A 26,728-nucleotide genomic window follows, 5' to 3' on the forward strand; every position below is an offset into this window, starting at 1 on the left:
GCCATGTGTCTATCACCATTATCTAATTCTAGCATTTTTCATCACTCCAAACAAAAACCTATATGCACCTGTTCCTAGCAGCATTGTTCCCAATAGCCAAAAGCTGGAAACAGCCCAAGTGTCCATCAAGGGATGGATGGAGAATAAAATGTGGCATATCCCTGCTTTAAGAAGAATGCAGTTCTGACACCTGCTACAACATGGAAGAACCTTGCAATCATGCTAAGAGAAAGAAGCAGACATACAAGGCCACGTGTTATTGGAAACTTTTTGGCATGGCCCCAAGAGCTACGGCAGCTTCCTTACTTTCTGGCACAAGATCTTTGGGTCTCATGTTGTACATTTTCTAATGCACACCCAGAACTAACCATTTCTCCAAGAAGCCCTGGTTGCTTTCAGTGGTAAACTGGATTTAGCGATCACAGCCTGGGGATCAGGGTTGTTCCTTCATACTGAGTTGTCGTTTGCCTCCTTGCTTTTGAAGAAAGTTTTTTTTTCTTACCCTTGTTGCTGTTACATCATCAATTCCCTATACATCATATTAAATATCCTATGTCCCGTGGCCCACACAACTACTCATTTACTTTACCCCTTCTCACACACACACATGTGCGCACACGCGCACACACACACATGCGTGCACACGCGCACACACACGCGCGTGCACACACATACATACATGTCAAAGTAATAGCATCACCACCTCCACCAACACCCTGATGGCTGAAAAAAGCTTGAGATAACTCATGCAGCTTATTTCGTGCTTCTGGTACATACTCCTAGGAGTGCACCATCAGATCAGGGATCCCTAAAATCACTGGACAGAAATATCTCTCTGTGTGACTTCCTCATCCACTGCATACACAGCTAACTTCATACGTTCATTTTGTCACTAGGTCTGGGGATGGCCTTGTACATTTATCTTTATTGTAAGTGGGGAGGTTTGAGGGCTGTTTTTATTTCTTTTTCATTGGATTATTCATTTATTTGTATTGCCCATTTACTCATTCTCCTGTTGGTTTGTTCCATTTGGGGCCTGTATCTATAGAAGACATGTTTTAATGTTTTGTGTGGCTGGCACCCTCCCATTGTTCTTTTTCAAGGGTTAGCTGGCGATTTGTAGTTACTCTTCCCACTGTGTTCTTCCTAATGAAATACATAGCCAAGTGATTTAGATCCAGGGAAAATGTATTTAGACTGAGATACTTTAATACTATGGAATAACTTAAGGAGGCTTGGCCAAAGCCTTCCCATCTAAGAACACAGCGTGTCTTTTCCTTTGTTCAAGTTTACTTTACTGTGTTTAAAAGAGTTTTACGGTTTACCACATAGAATTTTGGGAAAATTTTTAAAAAGTTTATTCATGGAAAATATGTGTGTGGTGTGTGTGAGTGTGGTTTGAGTGTGTGTGTATGTGTTGTTTTGTGTGGGGTGTGTATTATGTATGTGTGTACATGTGATGTGAGTCTGTGTGTATAGGGAGTGTGTATATGATGTGAGTGTATGTACATGTACGTGTGTGGTGTGTAGGTGAGCATGCGTGCAGGTAAGCACGTGTGTGCATATGTATATTGAGTGTATGTGTCTGTGGTGTGTGTATGTGTACATGTGTATAAGTGTCATATGAATGTGTGGGGGGTGCATTTATAATGTATGTCTGTTGTGCATATAGTGTGAGTGGGTGTGTGTAGTGTGAGTGGGTGTGTGCAGTGTATGTGAGCATGTATGTGTCTGTGGCATGTGTGTATTGTGCATGCATGTATGCCTGGTGTGAGTCTGTGTGTTGCATGGGTGTGGTATGTGTGCTGTGAATGTGTGTGTGCATGTATGTATGTGAGCATGTGTGTGTGTACTGTACATGCCCGTATGCATGGTGTGAGTCTGTGTGCAGCACGTGGATGTGGTACTTGTGGTGTGAATGTCAGTATGTGCATGTATGTGAGCATGTGTGTGTATGTATTGTGCATGCCTGTATGCATGGTGTGAGTCTGTCTGTAGTGTGTGGAATGGTATGTGTGGTGTGAATGTGAGTGTGCACATGTGTGTATGTGAGCATGTGAGGGGTGTTTGTGTGTGTGTGGGCATGTATGTGTGCATGGGATGTATATAGGGGATGTGTGTATGGACACTGGTGGGCAGCCTCTAAGATGACTCCAGTGATCCCTGCCTCCTTGGAGAATGCCCCTCTTCTGAATGCAGGTTGACCCCAGTGACTTGCTTCTAATGAATAAAATGTAGAAAAAGCTGATGGATATTACTTCCAAGATAAGGTCACAAAAAGATGACGCCTTCTGTCTTGGGCGCTCCATCAGCCTCTCCCCTCAATTGCTCTAATGGAAGCCAGCTGCCACACTATAAGCTGCCCTGGGGAGGGACTGGTCTATGAATCTCCAGCAGGCAGTGAGGACCCGAGGCTGCCAATAACAGTGTGAGTAAACTTGCAGGTGGGTCCCACAGCCTCAGGCAAGCCTTGAAGTGCCAGCCCGCCCAGAGCCTGAGAGGGCTCTGCCTTGAGCCAGGGTGCCTGGCTCTGCCATGGCCAAATTCTTGACCCTTAAAACTGTGAGTTAGCAAATGTTTCGTTGTCATAATTTGGTACGTTTGAAGGTAATTTGTTATAGAGTGATAGATACTCTAACAGGTTTTGGCTTATATCCATGGTAATTATTGATTCCGTCCCTTTGTGTTTGGAACTAGGCTTTTAATTCTGAGATAAGTACAGATTCACATGAAGTTGTAGGAAATAATACACAGTGACCTCGTGTGCCCTTTACCAAGTTCCCCTCCACGGTAACATCTAGCAAAACTATGTATACACTACATACAATGCAACAAGCATATAGTAAAATGTAACAATCAGGATATTGATGACAATATATGCAAAATACAGGCTACTTCCATCACTACAAGGATCCTTCCTGTTGCCTCTTACAGCCACATCCATAATCACTGGCAGCTAGGAGCCTTCTCTCCATTTTTGTAACTGTGTTGATTCAGTGTTATAGAAATTGAATCATACAGTATGTAACCTTTGGGGACTGACGTTTTTCACTTACACAGCCCTCTGGAGACTCTACCAGATGGTTGCATAGATCAATAGTTTGTTCTTTTATTGCTGAGTAGTAAGTGTTCTATGGCATGGTTATGGATGTACCACAGTTATTTAATAATCCACCCACAAAGGCCATGTGGGTTGTTTCCAGCTTTGAACTATGATGAATAAAGCATACCCATTAGTATGACTATTATCAAAAATGCAGAAAATAACAAGTGTTGGCAAGGATGAGGAGAAGTTGGAACCCTTGCACACTGTTGGTAGGGATGCAAAATGCTGCAGCTGCTATGGAAAATAGTATGGCAGTTCCTTAAAAAATAAATATAGAATTATTACCATATGATCCAGGGATTCCACTTTTGGGCATATATTCCAGAAACTGGGGAAGAGGGGGGACTCTATAGATATTTGTACAGCCATGTTTATGCCAGCACTTTCCCAATAGCTAAAAAGTGACACTGCTCACATACCATGTGAGCAGGTTCCTTCTGTTTCTACAAACATCCCATAACTGTTTTTCTGTGCAACTTTGTCTAAAGTCCTTCTTTTCTTGCCAGATTGTCAATTTTGTTTTTCAGTGGTCATACAGGTTTTCAAATTTTCACGTCTTTCCAGGATCTTCCATGAGAAATTGGAGAAAGACTTACTGGGCATCTTAAAGGGGTGCTGCTGAAGTCCAGCACAGGACAGGAGGCGAGTGCAGAGCAGCTGGGGAAGGAGCTTTTTTTTTTTTTTTTGAGACGGAGTCTCCCTCTTTCACCCAGGCTGGAGTGCAGTGGCGCGATCTCGGCTCACTGCAGGCTCCGCCCCCCGGGGTTCACGCCATTCTCCGGGAAGGAGCTTTTTAGCACTCCTCCCAATAGCTAAAAAGTGGAAGCAACCCAAATGCCCCTCTTTAGATGAGCGGAAAAACAAAATAATATATACAGACAATGGAATACAATTCAGCCTTTGAAAAGGATGGACATTCTGACACATGCTACCACGTGGATGAACCTCGTGAACATTACGTTAAGTGAAATAAGCCAGTCTCGAAAAGACAAATACATGATTCCACTTACATGAGGTCCAGAGTCCAGAAATCCTCCTTTATCTGCTGTTTTGCTTTCCACCGTTTCAGTTACGAGCAGTCAACCACAGTTCAAAAATACTAAATGAAAAATTCCAGAAACAGGCAACTCATAAGTCACGTGCCATTCTGAGTAGCATGATGAAATCTCATGTTGCCCCTGCCCAGATGTGAATCATCCCTTTGTCGAGCATATCCATGCTGTATGTGCTACCCACCTCTTAGTCACTTCCTATCTGTCTCAGTTATCAGATAGAAGAAACATAGTATATATAGGGTTTGGTATTATCTGTAGTTATAGGCATCTCCCGGGGATCTCGGAATGTATGTCCTTCAGATAAGGGGGGACAACTGTAGTCAAATTTATAGTCAGAAAACGGAATGGTGGTTACCAGGGGTTGGGGGCAGGGAGGATTCAAGAATTGTTGTTTAACAGGTATAGAGTTTCAGTTTTGCAAGATAAAAAGAGTTCTACAGATTGGTTGTACAACAATGTGAATATACTTAGCACTACTATACACTGGGAAGTGGCTAAGATGGTACATTTTATGTTTTATGTATTTTATCACAATTAAAATGAAAATTGGGTAGACTGATTCCTCTCATTTTGTTCTCCTTTTTAAAATTGTTTTAGCAATTTTAGTGCCTTTGCCTTTCCATATACATTTTAGAATAATCTTGTCTATATCTACAACAAATATCGCTGAGATGCATAGGCATTGCATTAAACCTATATATCAATTTGAGTAAAATTGGTATCTTTACTACATTCCACTTTTTAAAAATTTCTGCTCTCATCTTTATTATTTCTTTCTGTGTTTTTTTTTTTTTTTTTTTTTTTTGCTCTTCTGTTTTTCAGTTCTTGAGCTGGGAGCTTAGGTTACTTATTTGAGACTTTTCATCTCTGTTAACATATGCAGTTAGTGTCACACATTTCTCTCTCATAACTGCTTTAGCTGTATCCCAACAATTCTATTTTCATTTTTATTCAGTTCAAAGTATTTTTATTTCCCCTGAGACTTCTTCTTTCACCCATGGATTATTTAGAAGTATGTTGTTTTGTTTCCTAGTGTTTGGAGATTTTTCTGTTATTGTGCTGTTATTCATAATCTAGTTTGATTCCACTGTGATCGAAGAACAAGTGCATGACTTTAATTATTTTTAAAATTGTTGAGATTTGTTTTATGGTGAAGGATACATTCTATCTTGTAACCTGCCTATATTACAGCATTTGAAGTGAGTTTCTTGTAGACAACATATAATTGGGTCATGCTTTTTAATCCATCCTATCACTTTCTGTATTTTAGTGTTTTTAGATTATTTATACATTAATGAAATTATTAATATTTTAGGGCTTAACTCTGCCATTTTAATTCTTTATTTCTTTTTTCTCTCTCTTGTTTTCTCTCTCTCTTTCTGGGGTCATTTATATTTTTCTGCCTTCCTATGGATTACTTGAATGTTTTTACAATTCTATTTTGATGTATCTGTAGTGTTTAAAACGTGCCTCTCTGTACAGCATTTTTAGTGGTTGACGTAGGTACTATATTATATTTACACAATATCACAGGCTATCGGTGTTATCCTTTTATTAGGTGGAGTGAAATAAAGAAATCTTGCCTATCTTTAAGACTCTTCATTTCCCCAGTTTATATTAGGTTGGTGCAAAACAGTTACAGTTTTTGCCATTACTTTCAATAATTGTCATAAATATATCCTCTGCATATATTTAGAACCATATCAAATGATATCATAATTTTTGTTTCAACCATCAAGTGTAATTTATAAGACTCAAGAGGAAAAAGAAGCTGCCTACTATATTTATTCATATTTTTATTTACTTTGCTCATCATTTTTTCTTCTTGATGTTGTAAGGTTCCTTTTTATCATTTCCTTTCTGTTTAGAGAACTCTTTTTAGCTATTTTGTTAGGATAGGTCTGCTGCTGATAAATTCTCTCGGTTTTCCTTCATCTGAGAATGTCTTCATTTCTCCTTTCTTCTTGAAAGATATTTTTATCGGTATAGAATTTTGGGATGACAGTTTTTTGCTTGTAGTAGCTGAAAAATATTGTGTCATTTCCTCCTAGCTTCCATGCTTTCTGATGACAAATCCACTGTCATTCAAATTGTTTTTCCCCTCTAGGTTGGGTGTTCTTTTCCCCTGGCTGTTTTCAGAAACTTTTTCTTTGTTTTTTTGCTTTCCAGAAGTTTAATTATGATGCATGTTGGCATAGATTTCTTTAGGTTTATCCTATTTGAGCATCTTTCAGCTTCTTGAATCTGCAGGTTTATGTATCTTAACAATTTGGGTCATTTTCAGCCATTATTTCTTCACGTACTTTTCAGCCTCTCCCCCTTTCACTTCTCCTGCAGGGACAAAATGACACAAAATTTAGACTTTTGTTATAATCCCAGAAGTTCCTGAGGTTCTGTTCACTTTTTGTGGTTGTTGTTGTTGTTTTATTATTCTTCTACTTTCTCCAAGTTGTTCGGGTTGGATTATTTCCATTGTTCCATCTTCCATTTCGCGATTCTTTCCTGTGTCCATTTCATTCTGCTGTTGAGCTCATTTCACTGTGCTTTTAAAATTTCAATTATATTTTTCAGTTCTAAAATGTCTATTTGAGGCTGGGTGTGGGGGCGCATGCCTGTAAACCCAGCACTTTGGGAGGCTGAGGTGGGTGGATCACTTGAGGTCAAGAGTTTGAGACCAGCCTGGCCAACATGGTGAAACCCCGTCTCTACTAAAAATACAAACATTAGCCGGGCATGGTGGCGGGTGCCTGTGATCTCAGCTACTCGGGAGGCTGAGGCAGGAGAATCGTTTGAAACTGGGAGGCAGAGGTTGCAGTAAGCCGAGATCATGCCACTGTACTCCAGCCTGGGCAAGAGAGGGAGACTCCATCTCAAATAAATAAATAAATAAATAATAAAATGTCTATTTTTTTCTTTATATCTCTATTGCCTTGCTGAGGCTTTCTATTTCTTTGCTGAGGCTTTCTTTGTTTTCCTTTGTTTAAGTGTGTTCGTAATTGTTTATTGAAGCATTTTCATCACTGCTGTTTTAAAACCTTTGTCAAATAATTCCAACATCTCTGTCAATTTGTATGGCATGCAGTGGTTGTCTTTTCATCCATTGTGTGATCCTCTCCATTTTTAGTAGAATAAGTGATTTTCTATTAAATCCTAGACATTTTTGTATTATGTCATGAGATTCTGGGCCTTACTTAAGCCCTCTGTTTTAGCTGTAGGGTAGATTTGCTGGTGATAAATTATTTTCTTTTTCCTAGTGATATCACTCTGGCAGGGGATGGGAAGGAAGGAGACACCATTCTTCCCTTCCAAGTGACACCCAGGTTTTGCACTCACTCACCCTTGATGCCCACAGTGAGGAGGGCTCCTTGTTACTGCTGGGTAGGGATGAGGATTCTGGCTCCCATATGGTCTCTGCTGGCACTGTGGTGGGTGGGGCCCCATCACTGCTAGGTGGGGGTGAAAGTCCCTGCTCTTCACTAGGGCTCCCAGTATAAGGGGGACCTCTTTACTGCTAGGTAAAGGTTGTCTTTGCTGATGTACCTGGGGTACAGCCAGATTCTTCTGTGGTATTGCTGGAGTGGAGTGGTTATTTTTTAAAAGGATTCTGTCTTGATGGACTGCACTTTTTCTTGTCCTTTGGCTAGAGCAAGCAGGCTTTTGCGATTGTTTATTTGTGTGCATCCACTGACATTTCCAGATTGCTTGCTTCTTCAGTTTCAAGTCTAGGAACTATGAAGACAAAAGAAAACCCAGGAAACTCACCACCAAGCTGTTTCTTGGGTGCTGAGTTCAGCCTGTTTTCCCCTCTGCACTTTGGGAGCCTTCCTAGGTTTGTTCTATGTGTAACTAACCATCTTCCTGGAAGCAAAAGTTCTTACTGACGTGCAAATGTTGATTTTATAATATGCCATTTTTAGCAATTCTCTCTCTCTCTCTCTCTCTCTCTCTCGGGGGTGGTAATAGTTTTCTTTTGATTTTTGAGGGGATTTTCAAGATATGTAATTTTCTCACCTGCAAACAGAGATGGTTTTATTTTTTCCTCTGCTTTTCTAGTGCCTGTGCCTCTGACTCCTTTCTCTTGGCTGATTGCACGGTCTAATATTTTCAACACAATCCTAGATGGCATAAGAGATTCAGGCATTCTTGTTTTCCTCCTGTCTTTAGCCAGAGGACATATTTGTTTGCCATTGACTAGTATGCTAACTTCTGGATACATCAATTGCTATTTTTATCAAGTGTTTTTAACATGAATATGCTTGATTATGTAAAGTGCTTCTTCTATTTTTGAAGTGACCAGATGACATTTCTGCTTAGCTATATTCATTTGATGGATTATATTATCTTCTCATATTGAACCATCTTCCTGTTCCTGGTGAAACAACCACTTGGTCTTGATGCATTATTTTGTTACATGCTGTTTGCTTCTGCTTAATTACATTTTAGCTAAGACCTTTGTGCATCTATGTTCATAAGTGAAGTTGGTTAGTACTTTTGTTTTATAGTAAAAGTTCTGTCATATTATAGAGGTTTAACTTGCTTCATAAAAAGAATTTGGATGTTCTCCATTTTTCCCTATACTCTGAAATTATTTAAGTATCATTGCTATTAATTGATCTAATTAAAACTTGGTGTATTTCCTCTGTGGTAATTGGAGTTTGAAAGGACTTAGTGCTCTTTAACTACCTCCTCTATTTCTTTAATGGTAACTGGCCTGTTTAGATTCTTGCTTTAATGGGGTCAGTTTGGGTATTTTGCAGTTTTCTAGAAAATTATCCTATCTTGGTATTTGACTTTATTCACATACAATTCTACAAAGTAATCTTATGATTAAAAAAAAAAATTCTTCTGGATTTGATGCATTTGTCATTTCTAAGTGTTTTATATTTGTGCCCTCTTTCTCCCAAACCTCACCAGAATTTTTTTTAGATGGCCTCACAGTTTGTCTACGAACAGATTTTGGATGTATTTGCTGGTTCTACTGCATTTGTACCAACTCGTTTGAACTCATTAGTACTTTTGTTACTTCTTTTTGCTGCTTTCTTTGTGTTTACTGTCTTGTTTCTTTTCTAGTTTTTTGTGTTGGATATTAATTCATTTATTTTCTTTTTTGCATTTTTAATATTTTTGTCTAAAATTATTCTTTTATAACTGCTTTAGCCATATTCTATAGATTCTATTTTTATGAAATTCTGTCATTTCATTCTTTATTTTGTCTTTATTTTGTTTTGCTGTTCCAAGAGTTGTTTAATAACATGTTTAGTGGGCAAATCTTTTTGTTTTGTTAATGCTATAATTAGCTTCTAGTTCTATTGCTTGTGGTAGGAGAAGGCTGATTGTATTATTTCTATGCTTTGGATTTAATGAGATTCTCTTTGTAGCATAAGATATGGTCAATTTGGGAGATATTTCATGCACTTTTAAAAAGCAGCTGTATTCTCAATTATCAGAGTTCAGAGTTCAATATACTTCTGTAGGATCTGCCTCATTGGCCACATCATTGAAGTCTTCTATCTTCTTACTAACGGTTTGTCTTGGATAGAGAGTGCTGTGGTGAATTCTCCAGTCCTGAGTATATTTTTATCCATTTCTCCTTGTATCTCCTGCACTTTTTACTCATTGAAAGTGACTGTATTATTGGGCACATGTATGTTAATAACTGTGATACCTTCATGGTGAATTGTAGCTTCAGTGTCATGAAAACACCTCCTTTTAAATCTCTCTTAATGCCGTGAGCTCTAACGTCTACTTTGCTAGAGAGCATGGCTGTGACACCTGCTTTCTTTTTGTTCACATTTTTCCTGGATATCTTAATTTGTACTTTGTTTTCTAAATTTCTTTTTTTTTGAGACAGAGTCTCACTCCGTCCCCCAGGCTGGAGTGCAGTGGTGTAATCTCAGCTCACTGCAAGCTCCGCCTCCTGGGTTCACGCCATTCTCCTGCCTCAGCCTCCTGAGTAGCTGGGACTACAGGCGCCCGCCACCACGCCCGGCTAATTTTTTGTATTTTTAGTAGAGACGGGGTTTCATGGTGTTAGCCAGGATGGTCTCGATCTCCTGACCTCGTGATCCGCCCATCTCGGCCTCCCAAAGTGCTAGGATTACAGGCATGAGCCACTGCGCCCGGCCCTAAATTTCTTTATTTTAGGCACGTCTCACGTATATAGCATAGAGTTGGATTTCACTTTGTTCATCAATCTGAAAATAATATTTCTTCCATTTATTTTAAGCCCATTTTATGTATTATTTATCACTGTAATCAATGTCTTTGTCTTCAGTCTGCCACAGTCATGTGACACTTGCATATATATGGCATGTCACACACATACACAGATATTCACTCACTGCATACAACACTCAACTTGCTTTTTCTATTTGCTTTTTCACTCACATGTCTTTCAGTATCTAGAAGGGTGTGAATTTTTCTTCTAATGGACATCTTTACTCTAGTAACTTTGTATTTTCATCATCCTCTCTTTTCTTAAAGAATGGCTCCCAGTTCCCTGCTGTCTTTCTAGTCTCCTTCTCCCAAAAGAACTAATATGAAGTTACTTTTTTTTTTTTTTGATGGAGTCTCACTCTGTCGCCCAGGCTGGAGTGCAGTGGTGCAGTCTCGGCTCACTGCAAGTTCCACCTCCTGGGTTCATGCCATTCTCCTGCCTCAGCCTCCCGAGTAGCTGAGACTACAGGCACCTGCCACCATGCCCAGCTAATTTTTTTGTATTTTTAGTGGAGACGGGGTTTCACCGTGTTAGCCAGGATGGCCTCAATCTCCTGATCTTGTGATCTGCCCTCTTTCTCAGTTAGTACTTATAATCAGTCAGATTACTCCACTTTTTACATATTCCCCTCTTCCTTTCACCCCCAATTTTGATAATTTTTCAGGTATTACATTGTTAAAGCATATAGCCATTACATACTGCATGCTTTCCTCAAAGTCACCATTCGGTACTAGTTCTCTGGGTGCTGTTACACCATGCTAAGTAGCTTTCTGCATGCTAGTACACCATGCTAAGTAGTTCTCTGGGTGCTGTTACACCATGCTAACTAGTTTTCTGCATGCTAGTACACCATGCTAAGTAGTTCTCTGGGTGCTGTTATACCATGCTAAGTAGTTTTCTGTGTGCTAGCACACCATGCTAAGTAGTTCTCTGGGTGCTGTTACACCATGCTAAGTAGTTCTATGGGTCCTAGTACACCATGCTAACTAGTATCTCTGGGTGCTAGTACACCATGCTAACTAGCATTTCTGGGTGCTGGTACCCCACATTAACTAAGAAACAGCTTCATATAACAAAAATGAGGGCAAAGTGGTGGCAGAAGTATGGATAGTTAGTGTGGGGTACTAGACATTTCAGGAGGGCTTCATAGGAATAATATTCTCTGAATTTTTATATGGATGTATGCCTGAAAGTCAGTCTGGCTGGTTGGCTCACATTGTTTTCCTTGAGTATCTTAAATCTGTTTCTCCAATTTTTTTTTTAAAGACTTGCTGTCAAAAAGTCTGATGCAGTCTGATTTTCTTTCCTCTGTAAGATTCTGTATTTTTTTACATGAATGCCCAAATAATTGGATTTCAATCTAAAGCCCAATAATTTACTAGAATATGCTTTTGTATTGACCATTCAGGTGGACTTTCCCAAACAGAGTATGTGCTTTCCCAATATTTAAGATTTTTTTTTTTTTTTTCATTTAAGGAAGCTTTGTTTTGTAAGTATTGGCTTTAGTATTCATTCTGTCCTGTGTTTTGGCAGCTGCCTCAGCATCTCCAATTATACATATGTTGAACCTTCTAGTCTTCTATATTACTACTTTCAAATATTTTAATGTCTTCCTTAATTTTCCTTCTTTTAAAATACTTCCTTTTTTACATGTTATATTTATCTGTTGATATTACATGTGACGGTTATTTACTTTTGTATTTCCTCTGATTTCATCTCTCTTGTTCTAAAATGATGTTTATTTCTAATCATTTACTAAATTCTGTGAGCTCTATTTGTCATCTACTTATCCAGTCATCTTATTTATGTGTTATTTTAATTCAGATATATGCTATTCTTTCACAAATTGTTATTTGTAAAAAGAACAATATATTGTTTTTGAAAGATTAAAGTTTTTGGTTTATTGTGACCATATCTTTCTGTTGTGCCTTAGTGTCTGTAGGGATATTATTATGCTAATTGTTCCTTTTTTTATACTAACTTTGCATTTAATCACAAGCTTTTATTGCTAGTTTAAGTGAGATGATTTTCCAGTATTATTAGAAAGAACGAGTAGGTCAGAGTGCCTCTGTGGCTTCACAGCCCCAGGGCTTCCTCTTCTGAGGTTAACATCCAGTGTCCAAAATTACGGCCTCTTTCTTCTGAAGATCTGCTTTCCCTTCTTCCTTCCTTCACTTTTATCTGGGCCATCTTTCTTCTTCTCCCCTAGAGTCCTGTCTTAATCAGCTGAGCCTGCTACAATAAGACAATACAAACTGGGGAGTTTAAACAGTGGAAATTCACTTCTCACCATTCTGGAGTCTGGAAAGTCTAAAACCAAAGCATCAGCAGGCTTGGCCGTCAGGTGAGGGCTCACTTTCTGGCTCACAGACGGCTGCCTTCCTGCTGTGTCCTCACGTGAAGGAATGAGAAAGGGTCTTGTCACCTTTCATAAGGAAACTAATCCCATTATGGGGACCCATCATGGGGACTCTACCCTCAAGACCTCATCTAAATCTGATTACCTCCCAAAGGCTCCTCCTTCAAATACTGTCACCTTGGGAATTAGAGCTTCAGCATATGAATTTTGGGGGAGACACTCACAGTCAGTTCATAGCAATTCCCTTTCCTGCTCAATTTATGTTCCTCTCTGTCTTAGTCAGTTCTGGATCCTATAACAAAATACCATAGACTGGTGGCTTAAACAACAACCATTTACTTCTGACAGTTGTGGAAGCTGGGAAGTCTAAGATTAATGTGCCAGAAGATTCAGTGTCTGAAGAGGGCCCACTTCCTGGTTGATAGATGGCTGTCTTCTTGCTATGTCTCCACATAGTGGAAAAAGGGCTAGAGAGCTCTCTGGGGTCTATTTTACAAGGGGGCCAAACCCATTCATGAGGGCTCCACCCTTATGACTTAATCACCTCCCAACCCACCCACCACCTCGTATGATCACTTTGGGGTTACAGTTTCAACATGTGAATTTCAAGGGACACAAACCTTCAGACCAAGCACCCTCCCAGCAGTTTCCCTATAGTGCAGTCATCCTTAGCTCTGGGCTAGAGAGGAAAGCCCGCCTTCCTTCATTCATACCTCTGCCCCCAGGAGCATGCCTGAGGTGCAGGAGAACATGCCACCCAGAGCCACAGCTCCTCTCACAGCCACACTCAAGCTGACCTGGGACTCTAATTCACTGCCAAATAGCCGTAGATCACCGCTTCACCACCTAGAAACAATGATCAGATCTAGCTCATGGGGACTAAACTGAATGATGACTTTGAAAATTGTGTAAAGGGTAGTATGCTGCTCTGTCTAAGTCGCTTATCACTGGTGCCAAAGTACAGCTGTGACTTGGATTTTGACCCTTGGGTCCTCTGTAAATTGAGTTTTGCCTAAGATCTACTATCAGAGTATTGCCACACAGGGCAATGCACATCTAAATAAATAGATGGAGAAAGCCAGGCCGTGCAACCCACTAGACCCATCGGTCCACCCTCTTACACAGGCACTCAGCAAGCATCCACGGAGCACTCTGTATGCACCAGCCTGCAGTGCACCACAGCAGGCTCAATGGGGAAAAAGAGAGGCTTATAATACAACTGTAAATATTAACAAAATACAAAAGTGCCTATAAGACAAATTACTCCAAGGTGGGGAAGGTGCTTTCAACAGGTTGCCAGCAGAGTGCTATGGGATCCCACAAAAATAAGACATGCCCTTCACACTGAGTGTGGACTATACCCCAGGCTTGTGCTCTGTGCTTTTCTTCATTTTCTGGGCGAGTACTGAACTCCAAGTCATACTACTCACTCCAGATGTGAAGAACAAGATGCAGAGAGGCTAACTGACCTGCATGTGGCTGAGCTGGAACTTGAAGTTGGTCTGACAGAGCCCCAAACTCATTCACTCATTCTGCTGCACTTTGACTCCCTGAGCTACAGCTCTCTCTCTCTTTCTTTCTCTCTCTCCCTCCCTCTTGACAATAATTCATTTATTTGCATCAATTCCAACAGATATGGAATTAAGCGTCTACTATGTGCCAGGTGCTAGGTTCTGTGAGCTGACATTTATCTGAGGAAAACACATAAAAAAAGGCAATTTAGCCAGTAAATACATGACATGTTGGAGCGTGATGAGCACATTAAAGAAACGATAGGCAGGAGCTGGCGCTAGGGGTGTCTGCAGGGAGAGCTCTAATCCATTGAGGTGGTAGACGTGAAGGGCATCCGAGCAGAGGGCCCAATAAGAGTTGCTTGGCATTACAACCTGATCGCATGTCCTACGGCCTTGAGCGAATTACTTAAAATGTCATTCCTTCAAGCTACCTCATGGCAAAACTTTGAAATTGGCACCAGCAATTTTTTTTTATTTATACTTGCAGATATGAGTAAGTTAGTGTGTCAATCCAAATCTATAAATGGGGGAAAGTGGTGGATTTAGTGCATGTATTCAGAAGGCCGGGCATCGTATCATCTGCATGCATATTAGTCAGGGCTCCCCAGAGAGGCAGCACCAAAGGGATACATGGAGAAAGAGAAGTTAAGGAATTGGCTCACATGATTGTGCGGAGGCTGGCAAGTGTGAATCTGCAGAGCTGGCCAGCAGGCTGGAAATTCCGGCAGGAGTCGATGCTACAGTCTGAAGTTCAAAGACAGTCTGAAGGCAGAACTCTTTCCTTCTAAGGGACTTCAGTTGTTCTCTCTTGAAGAATTCAACTGATTGGATGAGGCCCACCTGTATGACGGAGAGTAATGTGCTTCACTTAAAGTCTACTGATTTAAATGCTAATCACATCTGAAAATTACCTTTACAGCAGCATCTAGACTGGTGTTTGACCAACCAACTGGGCACCCTACCCCAGCCAAGGTGACACATAAAATTAATCATCACAGCATTAAAAAGCGAATGCCAAAGTGACAACAGTGGGATTCTAAGACCAGGATGAATATGAAGCAGTGGCAACTCACCTGCTTAACGTTTCACAAAGTCATCTTTCCGCTCATTGCAATGCAAGGTCATTTTGGTGGTGACAAGGCTGACATTTGAAGATGTCAGTGATTTCAACTCTAAATGACTGTCCCTACCCCAGCCAGACAGAGTAGGGCTGGCCACCTCCCAGGCTCTGCAGCAAGCGTGGGGGCCTATACTTAGAGGCAGAGGAGCGGGAGGAGGCGATCCTCATCTTAAATGTCACAGTGATTTATAGACTATATTTCCTGAGAAAAGTGCAAAGATTTATTTCCAGGAGACAGGCCGTTTGTAAACATGCAACTCACAGGTGCGGCTGTGTGGGTCGTGAGCCCACAGAGGCCTCCACCTTTTGCTAGGGAAAGGAATGCCGGTGGGTCCTGGAGGCAAGAGCAAGGGCTCAGACCCAGCAGAGTCCTCAGAATGATGGTTCTCATGTTCTTCATCTCCCCAGAGGAGCTAGGATTAAATCAACTTGCGGTACCCTACGCCACCTAGCTGGATGAAAAGTGAAGAAACGATGAGCAGGTAAGGCGATGGGCATGTTAATTAGTTTGAGTTAACCTTTCTCCAGTGTATACACATATCAAAACATCCCTTTGAGCCTCATAAATACATAAAATTATTTCTGAATTTAAAATACTGCTTTTACGTTTTTAAAAAGTGAAAGGATGAAAAGAGTAAGTGTTTTACCAGGGAGATGAAAAATGATCAATTTGTATGCTCATAATAATTTAGCTTAAAATATATAAAGCAGTCACCAACGTTAAGCAAGAAGAAGCTAATACATCTAAAATCAACCAGGGAAATGTTAATATTTCTTTCCCAGTCATTGATAGCTGGACTGGAAATTACCCTCCCATGAAGCCAGGAGTCGGGAAGGGCTAGAGAGAAGGAAAAGATGAGTGGGGAATGGAGGAACAGTCCTACAGAAGCAGAAAGCCGTGAAAAGTGTCTTTCTCAGCCCTGGATTTGGCACAAGGAGAAAATTCTCCCCAAATATTTGAGGCCCTTTCATGTCCTGAAAAAGCTTGCTTCCCCAGGGACCTACCATAGATATCAAATCCATATGAGCTCATAACTAAAAATCACACAATTGTAGAAATAAACTAGCCAGCCAGACATAGCAAAACTCAGCCAAAACAGGAAACGAGGAGAAAAGAACAAAGTCAGACTTCAGATATGTGGGCTGTCACGCACAATATGTATAGCAAATATTTCAAAAATACGATGGAATCAAAGACTTGCCTGCAATAAAATGGATAGATTCAAAAAAGAATGAAATGGAACTTCAATGAATGAAAAATCTAACCAGTGATCTCTTATTAATCCTACTGATTTGCCTGGAGCAGTTGTGGATTCTTGCATCATCACATCATCTACACCTCATGAAGTAACACGAGAAACTCAGGTGTCAGCCAGGGTCTTTTCTGCCTCTCTGAATTTGGGAGACATTGTTCAAACCCCCATCTTCCTGAATGCCTCTCTGCATTCATGCTCAAGGGCATGGTCAGACATTCATGCCCCCAGCTATACCCGAAGGCTGGAGCTCCCACCGGTTTCTCCGCAGACCCACTCATGGCCAAGCAGGCTGGAAATTCAGCAGCCTCACAGACATCGGGCATGATAGAAGGGGTGACTCTGGGGCGTGTGTCACCTTCTGCCACCTCTGGCTCCCCCCCGTCCCCATGTTTCCTCCTCCCTCCAGAAAGATGGGTGAGTTCCTTTCTCATCATCTCACACAACAATCCATGAAGAATTGTGCTCACACTTGCACCCTTCAGATCCCCACGTTCTGCCCCAAGCAGGCTGTCAAGAAATTTCTGAGCAACAACAACGTCACCTCTTCGTCACTTCCCCTGGAAAGAACTCAGGAGACTGTGCAGAAGGAAACTTCTCTACCTCATTTCAACAGATGCCCCAACCAATCTAGGTGCTTTTCCTGCCGTGCCGCGGTAAAATAGTGCCTGCTATGATGAGAGGGCGTCTCATCATCTGTTTTCCTGTCTGTTTCCCTGCAGGCTGTGCGCTCCGGGGGCCAGCTCTTTGCTGTACTGGCTGCCCCAATCCACGGGATAACAGAGGCAGGTGCAGGAAGCCTGAGGCCTCCTACAAGCAGCTGCAGGTTTTTGCCTCCTGTGAACCCCAGTTCTGATGTCCTCACGTTCCCTCAGCTACCTGCCGGCGTAACCCTGCTGCCGTGGAGCTGTGGTTAATGGCAAAGCTCTGCCTTGGTGCCATAAGGTTCCAGGAGCAGTCGATAATGTACACGTAGAGCAGTTGCTTTTAAAATCTTTTATGTGCCTACCACAGTAAAAGCAATCCTTTGGAAATTACCAAGACATGATGCACACCTGCCTGCAATTTTTATAGCTCCTTTTTCCCCCCAAGTGAAGAATGCAATATACTCAAAACTGAGCTTGTTTCTTTTCTTTCACGATGGGTGCTGTAGGTTCTTCGCCCTCACAATCTCTCCGGCTGGGCCTGATGCCTCCACCTCCAGGATGACTTTGTCAGTTTGGATCCTTACAGTTGCTTTCCTGGGCTCAGACCTCCTGGAAGGTTTCTTTCTCTGATTTTGCCACTTACCCCAAACTTATTCAGTCTCTCCCTGTCCTTGCCACCAGAAGCATTTTTTTTTCTGAATTTAAGCCCACTGTGTCATCCCTTGGCTTAAAACCCTGAAATATCCTTAGTGCTCCGAAAGCTGGCCCCAGGCTGCTGCTGCTGCTGCACACCCTCTGTAAGCAAACAAGCAACACTCGCGGTGTCCTCCTTCCAGCGCTGTGCCGTCTAGCGGCAGCGGAGACTGGGAGGGAGAAGAATCTACAGGATCCATTCCGAAAGAAGCACATCAAACCACCCACCAGCCTCCGTTTCACTCCCGCGGATGCTGGAAACGCCTGACGCTGGGCCAGCCTCCTCCTTCCGCACCTTCAGTGTGGCCATCCTAGGAGGCTCTGACACTCCACGGACGATGGGTCACTGGGCTCCATCACCGTCATCAAACGCACACACACTCCTCCCATGCACACGCACACTGACACATGTTCACACTCACACGCTCACCTCACTTTCAGCTGAGGCCACACTTCACGTTTCCGAGAGAAAGCAGGCGGGGCAGCAGGAGCTCTGAGGCATAACTGGCTCGGCAGCTTGCCTGTGCCCCAGGGCACCTGGAGAGTGGGTACGTGACTTCCGGGGTGTCTGTGAGGGCGTTTCTGATAGAGCTTAGTGTTGGCATTGGTGGACCGAACACAGCAGCTGGCCCCTCCCCAAGGTGGGTGGGCCTCGTCCAATCTGTGGAAGCCTGAGTAGGACAAAAAGGTGGAGGGCGTTTGGCTTCCGTCTGCCTGACCCAGGGGAGACATCCACTGTCTCTGGCCATTGGTACTCCTGGTTCTCAGAGCTTCAGACTCTGACTGGAGTCCACACCCTTGGATCCCGGCCCTCAGGTCTTGGAACTTGCACTGCCAGCGTTCCTGGGTGTCCGCCTTGCAGACAGCAGATCGTGGGACTTAGCCTCCAGAATTGCACGAAGTAGCTCCTTACGAATCTCTTCCTATGTACGTTTATCCTATCGGCTCTGTTTCTCTGCAGAACCCTGACTAATACAAACCCTCTCATCTCACAGCAGTGCATGTGCAAACCCACTCACATCTTCCCCTCCCCTGCCTTCCCTACCGCAAACTCCCTCTGACCAGAGGCCAATCCCGCTGCAGTGCCCTGGACCCACCCTCTGCACCAGCCCTTCCTTCTTGTTTTCTAAAAGCTCGCGTTTTCTGGGGGCTTCCAAGGCTGTTCTTCAGTATCTTTACGTCAGAGCCTCCCAGCTCCTTCGCCTCTCTCAAAAGCGTTTTCACACGGACTGTAGGCTCCTTCTCTCCCCTTAATAACCTAGTACTATGCCCCAGGTCCTTACCTCACACCCCAAAGTTGTCCTAGGTCAGGCCCTGACCTGACTGTCTCCAAATCCAACAGGCCGTCTGCTCTCCTGTGACATGCAGCATCCCACGGCTTTTCCTAAAACACCCCCTCTGTCAGCTTTGCTGTCACCCACCCTCCAGGGCTGTCTCTTACAGGCCTGCCCTTTGCTAGCATCTTAGCCTCTCCACCTCCCGGTGGTCCTATCTGCGATGGACCCCCTCCACGTGTCCCAAGGCCCTCCAAAGGAACAGGTCTGTATCAGGTGCAATTAGATTGAGTTGCAATGCAAGGGCTTGAATTGCAGAGAGGTTCATTTTTCTTTTTGTAGAAAAGTCTAGGACCAGCTGTCAGAGACTGATTTGGCCACTCCATGGTCACCAGGACCAGGCTGTGTCCATCTTTTCTGTTCTGACCTTTTTCACATGGGCCATTGTCCATGTCACCACTGGTCACCAGCTGCAGCAGTCGCATTCTTGCTCCGGGCAGCAGGAAGAAGGTGAGACCAGAAGGCAGCGGGGGCTGGTCCTGCCTGGTCAGCCCCCAGGGGGCTTTTCCCAGACACCCCTTCCCCGCCTATGGCTCTGCTGATTTCTCTATAGCTGCCACCCTCTGAAAAGGGAGCTGGCAGAGTAGTTCTTAGACATGGCATGTGGCCACCTCTGTGGCTGAAGAAGAAGGGGATTGAGGATTGGGGCACACACCTGACAGTCTCCATGCAATGTCCCAAAGTGCACCACTGACCCCACACCACGCTGTTCTCCTCTGAGTTTTCTCACTTCTGTCCAAATGGCTGCAGAAGCCAAAAGCCCCAGAGCCCGGCTGCCCTTCCCTCCTTTCTCCCCCATCCCATCTTCCATCCTTCCATCCTTACATGAGCCTGCCCCTTATCCTCCTCAGAGCTGGAACTGGCTGCCGGATTCCTCCCTGGCTCCGTGGGGGCTGGCTCAGCGATCTGAGCTGCTGATGGCTCTGCGGGCCAGCTGGGAGGATTCATGCCCCGCTGGGGCTGAGAGGAATGAGGTGAGGACTGTGGGGTTTGCCCAGAATCTCCTGAAATATCAGGTCCAGGAACCACAGCAGGACTCTCATTCTGCCTTCTGGCCACTGTTGGGGGTGACACTGTCAGGATCCAGGGGCTCTGGAAAGCTCCAGGGGAAATTTAAGGTATAACCCAGCTTCTCTGAGAGGGAACTCAGGGAGGATCCAGCTCAATCCTACAGAGGCGACCCCAAGGAAGGACCTGCCCAGGGTCACTTGGAGAGCTGGGCGGGAGGAGGGAGCGACCTCCCCGGTTCAGAGTGACAAAGCCCCCCTTGCCCCAGGGATGGCTGAGATCCAAGTCCTCAAAAACACGCCGCCGTCTGGAGGGTGTGAGAGCCAGGTCCGTCCTCAGCACGGATGCTGCAGTGCACGCTGTTCCGTGCCAGGTGCTGGCTGACCCTGCCCTGGGGGAAGTGATGGACAGACACAGAGGGGGAGCCCCGCAAACAAGGGTCCCTGTTACAGCAGAGGGGGAGAGTGCCTGATAGGTTGCCAAGCGTCGTGGCCGGGCTGCAGAGAGGCCTGCGGGGCTTGTAGACAAGACGCCTGGAGAAGGCGGAGCTCCCGTGGGCCTTGCAGGTTTCACCAAGCAAGAGCGGAGAAGACACAGGCTGGACAAAGGAAAGTGGATGGGACAGCCAGGTGTGCAGCAGCCTCACAGGACACGGCTGTGAGTTGGGGAGGGGAGCCATGCCCCGTTGGCCCTCCCAGGACCCTGGTGTAGACAGGTGGGGCCCCAGCTCCAGACACCTTCACAGGCAGCTGTGCCTGAAGCCCTCCTCACCTATTTGGGCACACCCACAGTCTAGGCTGCCGTGCAGAAGCCCCCAGGAGGGTCAGTGCGTCCAGAGTCTCCCCAACATTGGACACGCACATCACACACATGCACATGCACCCATGGGCCAGAGTCCCTGGTGAGCACACACACGGCACCTGCAGACATGCCTGCACATGCAAAAGCACACAAGCACACAACTGTGCAGGGCCACACAAGCTCAGTCACACACACGGTCACACACACGCTCATGCATGCTTATACACCCTCCACACACATTCTCACACACTCCCACAACACACACACTCATATGCACACACTAACACACACGTTCACATACACACACGCACACTTACACACCCTCCACACACATACCCCAACACGCACCCTCACATGCACACACTACACATACACATTCACAGACACACACCCTCCACACACACCCCCACAACACACACACATGCACACACTAACACACACATGTTCGCATACACACACTCATGCACACTTATACACTCCACACACACTCGCACACACAACACACATGCTCACATGCACACACACATGTTCGCATACACACAGTCATGCATGCTTATACACCCTCCACACACACAGCCTCACAACACACACACTCGCATGCACACACTAACACACACACATTCACATACACACACACCTCCACACACACCCCAACACGCACGCTCACATGCACACACTGCACACACACGTTCACATACACACACCCTCCACAAACACACACACCCCCACAACACACACGCTCACATGCACACACTAACAGACACACGTTCGCATACACACGCACACTTACACACCCTCCACACACACCCCCAACACGCACGCTCACATGCACACACTACACACGTTCACATACGCACACCCTCCACACACGCTCACACACCCCCATAACACGTGCACACACTAACACACACATGTTCGCATACACACACTCATTCATGCTTCTACACCCTCCACACACACTCATACATCCCCACAACACACACTCACATGCACACATTAACACATGTTCACGTACACACTCATGCAGGCTTGTACACCTTCCACACACACACCCCAACACACACGCTCACATGCACACACTGACACACACAGTCACATACACACACCCTTCACACACACCCACAACACGCACACTCACATGCACACACTATACACACATTTACACACGTGTTCATGCTCACGCACACGTGCCAGCACTCCCCGTGGGGTGGTAGGCTCGCCTGTCCCTCGGCACCTGCCAACCTGTGGGAGCTGCCAGGACTCCACCCAACTCCCCCAATTACTCTCTTCAGAGAACTTTTTATTAAGATGATTTGTCAGGCCCATCTTGAATTTCACAGGACTAACAAGCCCCATCTCTGTCACCTCTCAGGCATCCTCTGATCTGACAGAGGGAATATGCGCTCCCACCCCAGAGCCAGCAGCTCCCCAGCGCTCTCCCCGCCCCCGCCCGCAGAAACCGGGACTTCATCTCTTTGATGTATAGGTCGCTTACCCTGGCACCTAAGCTTGCCTGAAAGTTGGGAATATGATGACTCACCGTATTTGGCAGCTCGTGTGCGTCTGTATTTCAAGACATTCGTGCTCATGCTTATTATAATTAGGGCTGGAGAATCAGCACAGTCAACTGCCAGAATCAAGTGCACAATTCATATCTACCTTTCAGACCAGACAGAGAGCACCGGCTGACACTCATTCCTCCAGCACCAGGAAATGCCACAGCAGAAGGGGGCCTTCAAGATGGGCCAGCCCCACTTCTGCAGCATGGTTGCTGGGAGCCTGCACAGGCCAGGCGTTTCTCTACAGGTCAGCGGAGCTGCAGCAAGATCCCAGGTCCTGACTCAAGGCAGTCCTGACCCATGGTCTATCCCCACTGGCCATTCCCTGGAGCTGTGCCTCAGTTGGGGAGGTACTTCTAGAAGGCAGGTGGAGGAGGTAAGGCTCCTTCCCAGCCTGCAAGTCTGCAGTTTAGGTGGCCTGTATTAACTGATACTCATACAGGTACAATTGAGAACTCACTGAGGCAAAAGGGCCTTTGTCAACCCACAGAAGTGACAAGTCCAAGTGCAGACCAGGCTTCAGGTATGGCTTGATGGAGGCACACACGCTGTCTTTCCAGCTTCCAGTGTAGGGTGTCTGGGTGCCCTCTACTGACAAGATGGTAGCAGGAGCCAGGGACATTCTGTCCTCTCAGTAACAAGTTCAGAGGGAAAGCCGGGGTCCTGGCCAACATTTCCGTGTGTCGCCTCTGTGTACCCAGTCCTCACGTCCATCTCTGTGTGGCTGGAGGAGTGCAATGCCCAGAGCTGCTCAGGTCTAAATCACTCGGGCCTCACCTGCCAGGAAAGTTGCTCTCCCCAGCTTCAGAGACCAGGAGTGGAGGGAAGGCTGTCCTGGGAAAATGTGGGTGGATGTGTCCAGCAAAGGGTAACCAGATACTCGGGCAGCAAGGACCCAGGTTCTCCCCAGAAGGCTGGCTTCTACCCAACGAAGACATCACCACGGGAGCTAGAGACAGACTGGGAGGAGGTGAGAGGACAGAGCCCAGGGTACTTGCATGGCCCAGGGGGAAGGGGGTGCTGAGTCAACAGAAAGGAAGAAAAAGGGAGTTCAGAGGGGACAGGGCTGTGCCGGCAGACATGTGTGGGGACCCCAGGCTGGCGAGGGGCTGGCAAGGCAGGAAGGAGGGAGGCCATGGCCAGTGTAAGCAGGGCCTCTTCCCCTCCTGGGAGCTCAGCCTGACCGCCTGTGTGCCCTGTGGGGACTCCGTGGGGAGTGGAGATCTTGTCATGAGTCCTTATTCGGGCACTTCACCCCCAAGTCACTCTGATCACATCTGTGAGTCCTTATTTGGAGGCTGCCCCACCACAGTCGCTCTGATCACATCTGTGGCTGCTTCGCCCACAGGCTCTCACAGGTTCCTGTGATTAGGTCATTTGTCACCGGGACAGCTTGGGTCCCTCATCGTGCACCCCCACCCCCTTGCCACTGCCTGTGGAGCGCACAGCACAGCACACCTTGAGGGGCATGGTGTTGAACTAATATGCACTTGAGGGGTCCCTGACCATGGGACGAGGGAGGGAGGGACGGGCAGGCAGACATCAACAGCTGCCGGTGGCTCCCAGGATCTCACCTGAGACAGGACAGGGAGGTAGGGCGAGCCTGGCATGAACGCTGGGTGGAAATACCCAGGCGACCACAGGGAGCAAGACGTGGACTCCAGGAAGATGGTGCTCTGGTGGGTGGGAGCATGGAGGGCAGAGGGCAGGTAGGGTGGCCAGGCTGGACCCACCCCACCAAGGGTCGCTGCAGGGAGGCAGGGCAAAGACGGGATGGGGAGATGGCGGGTGTTGAGGGACATGGGCAGAGAACTGGGCAGCCTAGGGCAGGCTCACCCTCAGGCTAGCAGAAGAGGGGTTGCCAGGCTGGCAGAAGAGGGGTCACCAGCAAAGCAGAAGTGGGCAGAGAGGCAAGAGGTGTGGAGGGCAGAGGCCATTCTGCCGCAGTGCAGCATCTGATCAGCAGCTGGTCGGCAGCTGGAGGCTACTTTCCTCCACTCCACGGGTCCAATTCCTCTTCAAAACTCAAAATCCCATCTCTGCAGGTCTCAGCCAATCCTGCTCCTGCCTGTTTGTATTTCCTGCCCAGAGCAAGTACAGCACCGGGGGCCATCGATGGGTGAGAAATCCCTGTGCCTCCAAGCCGTATTTTTCACAGTAACAAGTCATTGCTTCTGTGCCTGGAGTCATTTCTCAGGATCTTAATGCATTCGTTTATCAGTCAATACTTAATTGATGTCTATAAAGCATGTTCAAAATCAGAGGGGAGAGCAGCTCACCAGGTACCGACTTCGTGTCTGGAGACGCCTTGTTAAGGAGCAACCCTTGGCACGGGTGCCGTGTCTGCACCCTCGGGAGCTCTGGGTGGGTGCACTGGGGTCCTCACAGCCCTTCCCCCCACTGCAGATGGAAATCTCTACCTGGCAGAGGGGCTCAGTCGTGCCCACGCGGGAGTCTGGGGCCTACGGGCAGCAGAAGGTGCAGTGGCCAAACGCAGAGACATTTCTATCATCAGACCTGGTCCCCAGCCCGACTCTGCTGCCCACTTACCGCTGGCCAGGGCGAGTTCCTTGACTGCGCCGAGCCTGGCTGCTTCTCCAGCCTAACAGGAGTCCCTCTCTCGACAGGACCGAGTGGGGTGAACGCAGCCAAGCGCTCAGCAGAGACTGCCCTACCGAGAAGTGTTCACAAATATGGGCTGTTGAACCTGCTGTCTTTAGATCTAGATCCAGTTCTGCGACCACGTTCATGACTTAGATCATAACTGAAGTGCGGGTCAGCCGAGACCAGGCCATTTAGGGGTTTGGCTGCTAATTTGAGAAGGACACCTGGGTTGGGATCCCAGAGTTGCCTCCAGACTCAGATGTGGCCTCAGGCAGGTGAAGAGCCTGCAGATGCTGTTTCATCTTCTGCAGGGTGGTTAAGGGAGATCTCAGGCTTGTAGGAGACGAGGCACATCGCGCCGAGGAGGCGCAGATTACAGCCACTCTCCTTATCCACCCCGTCTCCCATCACAGCCCTCATGAGTGCTTGAGCAAGGCTCAGGGCCTGATGGGCGTGGCCACCTCCTCCTAGAGGACAGGCATGTCTCGGCTGCCTGCGCCAGCCAGCAGCCCTTCTCCCCAGCCAGGAGATCCTCCAAGGAAGGCCAGGGGCCGAGGAGGTAAGCTAGGGATGGGCTCTGGTACATGGGCCCCATTCCCATGATTGGAAACTTACCAGGCACCATTTGTCACCTTGACGCACTGTTTTGAGCCTGGCTCTCCCTGGGGCGCCGTGAGTGGGCCCAGGCCCTTTGGCGAGCCGGCCTGCGGCTGTGCCAGCGACTAATTGGGGATGAGGCCGCTGTCCCTGCCTTCCTGGGAGGCGGGATGTTGATTGAATGGTCATTTCACTCTCTCCAACAAGCAAGTAACAGTGTAAACTGGGGTCTAATTTATCAAAAACAGTCGCTTGTATTCCGCGTGGCCCATGTTCTGCGCTGAAATATAGCCGCTGCCCAGCTCCTGGTCCACGTGTGTGCGATTTCCTGATATTTCAGTTTTATGGAGGACATCTCACTGATGAATGTCTCTGAGTGAACGATCATTCTGGAATCTATTTTGCCTTCAAAGAGGCTTCTCCTGGAATGGGCTGGGAGGGGCGGGCACCGTGTTATATATAAATTCACTGCCAGGAGCGCCCAGCAGGGGAGGGAATGAGATCGGCAGGAGATGAGAATGAAATGTGTGCGGCTGCAGCCAAGCCTGTCCTCCCTGTCACCGTCCGAGGGCTGCTAGGGTGGGCGGGAAGGCCGGATGTGGGACAGGTGGCCCGAGTGACGCCCCCAGCTCCACCACCTGCCACTGCCTGGCCTTGGGCAGCTCACTCCCTCTGGGAGCCTGGGCTTCTCATGGGGCATAATTATTTACAAATTGCTGCCACTTCTCTGCTTGCTCTCAACCATCATTACACGCCAGGCAGGGCTGGGACTGGAGGCTGAGCTGCGTCCCAGTTACGGGTGACCATGCCAGAGCTGCCAGGGATCCTGAGGCACAATGAGAGCCCTCCCTCCACCCACCA

At 46.2% G+C, this 26,728-nt stretch overlaps 1 long non-coding RNA gene across 3 annotated transcripts in view; it reads right to left on the reverse strand.

Annotated features, from left to right (window-relative positions):
- The window catches only part of LOC129467574 (uncharacterized), a 170,112-nt gene extending 151,551 nt beyond the window's left edge, over positions 1–18,561 (reverse strand). For 2 of the 3 annotated variants that reach the window (XR_010116880.1, XR_010116881.1), the window contains exons 1-3: positions 18,395–18,561; positions 14,914–15,091; positions 4,117–4,205 (exon numbers count right to left, since the gene is read on the reverse strand). This is a non-coding gene — a long non-coding RNA (uncharacterized lncRNA). Of the gene's footprint in view, positions 1–4,116; positions 4,206–14,913; positions 15,092–18,192; positions 18,371–18,394 lie in introns of those variants that run through there. The other variant, XR_010116882.1, reaches the window with a different exon arrangement.
- Between the last annotated feature and the right edge of the window lie 8,167 nt (positions 18,562–26,728).

The sequence above is a fragment of the Symphalangus syndactylus genome, chromosome 18 (genome assembly GCF_028878055.3).
Source record: "Symphalangus syndactylus isolate Jambi chromosome 18, NHGRI_mSymSyn1-v2.1_pri, whole genome shotgun sequence".
NCBI lineage: Eukaryota > Metazoa > Chordata > Mammalia > Primates > Hylobatidae > Symphalangus > Symphalangus syndactylus.